The 2337-nt window shown below is 20.6% G+C and overlaps 1 protein-coding gene across 1 annotated transcript in view; it reads right to left on the bottom strand.

The window, feature by feature from the left end:
- The window catches only part of LOC102676081 (protein N-terminal asparagine amidohydrolase), a 17318-nt gene extending 16392 nt beyond the window's left edge, over positions 1–926 (bottom strand). The window contains exon 1 of the mRNA XM_006608535.2: positions 910–926. The gene's annotated coding sequence lies outside the window, so the exon portion shown is untranslated. The remainder of the gene's footprint in view (positions 1–909) is intronic.
- Between the last annotated feature and the right edge of the window lie 1411 nt (positions 927–2337).

Below are 2337 nucleotides of genomic sequence, written 5' to 3' on the forward strand. Positions count from 1 at the left end.
TTGAATGAATAATCATTATAAATTCTTATCATAATTATCGAAAAGCATTTATAAAATTTTCTAATAGATAGATTTTTATAAAATTCAATAGAATAGCAAAAAAAAAAAAAGAAATAATAATAAAATAATTTAATTTGTATAATCATTATTTTCATTACTACTTATATATTATTATATATAACAATAACGATATCCAATTATATATACTCATATTTACGTATTTAGATGTGCTAATGAAAATATTGTTAAGGAATCTATTATATCGACTAATGGCATTGATATATCCTTTATGATATTTTTTCGCTCAATATCACAGATGATTGCATTCATTTATAATATAATGATTCGCTAAATGCATAATTAATAAATATTTACTAATGACTACATAATAATAAAATACGAGAAACAAAATAAATGTAAGATATTTTGTGTCATATGTTTTGAAATTGATCAATCTCTAAAAAAATCAGACGCCATCTAGCAAGGTATAATCTAACTACGTACACAAAATTGAATTACTTAAAATTCAAGCTAAAAATCTGTGTTCACACATTTCATTCAATTTCAGAAATTGAAAGGAGATTATCCATTAATATTATTAATATCTATATTACTTTCCTTTTTACTTTTTTATAATACTATATAATACTATATATACTATATAGTATTGCATTATTATTTTAACAAAATTTTTATTATTTATTATTTATAAAAATATAATCACGCTCGCAACCAATTAACTGATATTATTTCTTATAAAATATATAATTGTATCACTGATATTAACTATATAGATTTAACTATATAATGCAAATGTTCATGCAAAATTCTACGCATACAATCACATTTGAATCTTTCGTCTTACGTTATAATTAAATGATGGAAGGAATCAAAATACATACGACTCACCATAGTTGCGAAGAAACTACATTGCCATTAATATTGTCGTAGATGGCCATGGAAAGTCACGGAAATTGAGAAATATCTGTAACAAAAAAATGAAACATTAATATTTATAAATATCACCATAAGAATTCAGATTTAAATTCTAATTCTAGATTTAATACTAATAAAATATTATTATATAAAATTGAGGAATAAAAATTCTATTTTAAAAATTTATTTTTTAGCCCATAATAATTCCTTACGATCAAAAAACATAATAAATTATTATTTAAGAAATTATCAATTAAAATTATATTATATATATAAATAATCGAACAAATGCGTATTAATGAAATACTAGCATACAAAATAAAAAAATAATTATCACAAATTATACAAATTAAAAATATTGAACAATTAAAATAAATATTACAATAATCACATATTTGAAGCAAAATGTTTAATCATCACGAGTTTCATATAAAGATTTCGATGCATCGAATTACAAATTAAGGAGAGACAAATATTCAATAATTCAACAAATCGAAATATATCGAATATGACATAACGCTGACCATGAGCGTAAAATCAAAATAAATACAGAAATGACATATGAGTTGAATATATGGATGGATGATATTTAGAAAAATATATGAGAAATATCTATAATACGTTAATCGATGTGAATTATCTAGCTACTTTCATCTCTGCAAAAAGATAAAAAGAATTTTATAATTGATTATTATATTTCTAAAATGAATAAATAAAATAATCTTACCACATTTGAATAAAAATTATAGGATTATTTCTTAATTGACATATGTGCAAACATGTGTGCAAAAAATATTACATCTTCAAAGCTCCAATTAAACGATAATCTATCATATTTAATTCTGATATAATAATGATTAAACAAGCACAATTGATTATACAAATTTTAATAAATATGCTATCAATAAAAATTTTATATTATTATGCATATTTGCAGATGAAACACAACTGTTACCACGATTCAATTGTAGATTGATGCCATGCGCATTATAATGTACACTGATTCGTCTCGCTCCTAAGTTTCAACGGTTTTCTAATTGGTTGCAGTGGTTCTATCTTTAGCCGCGCGAAAATTGAACTATAATTGAAATATATTAATATATTTTAACTATAGATTTGGGGTCTATATATATAAAGAATTTTTGTAAAGATAAATTGATTAAAGAGATAATAAAAATAGATTATTATAATTAATTTAATACAAAAATTATCCAAATTAGAGAAGTTAAATGTTTAAAATTAAAATTGATCTTCTAAAATTTAATCGATATATTAAAAAAATAAAAAAATATGCATATATATATACATGTAATATATATATATATATATATATAATTATAATATAATATAATATAATATAATATATATATAATTATATGTTCCATCAAAATTATAAAATAA

This window comes from Apis dorsata, unplaced genomic scaffold (assembly GCF_000469605.1).
Source record: "Apis dorsata unplaced genomic scaffold, Apis dorsata 1.3 scaffold_39, whole genome shotgun sequence".
Taxonomy (NCBI): Eukaryota; Metazoa; Arthropoda; class Insecta; order Hymenoptera; family Apidae; genus Apis; species Apis dorsata.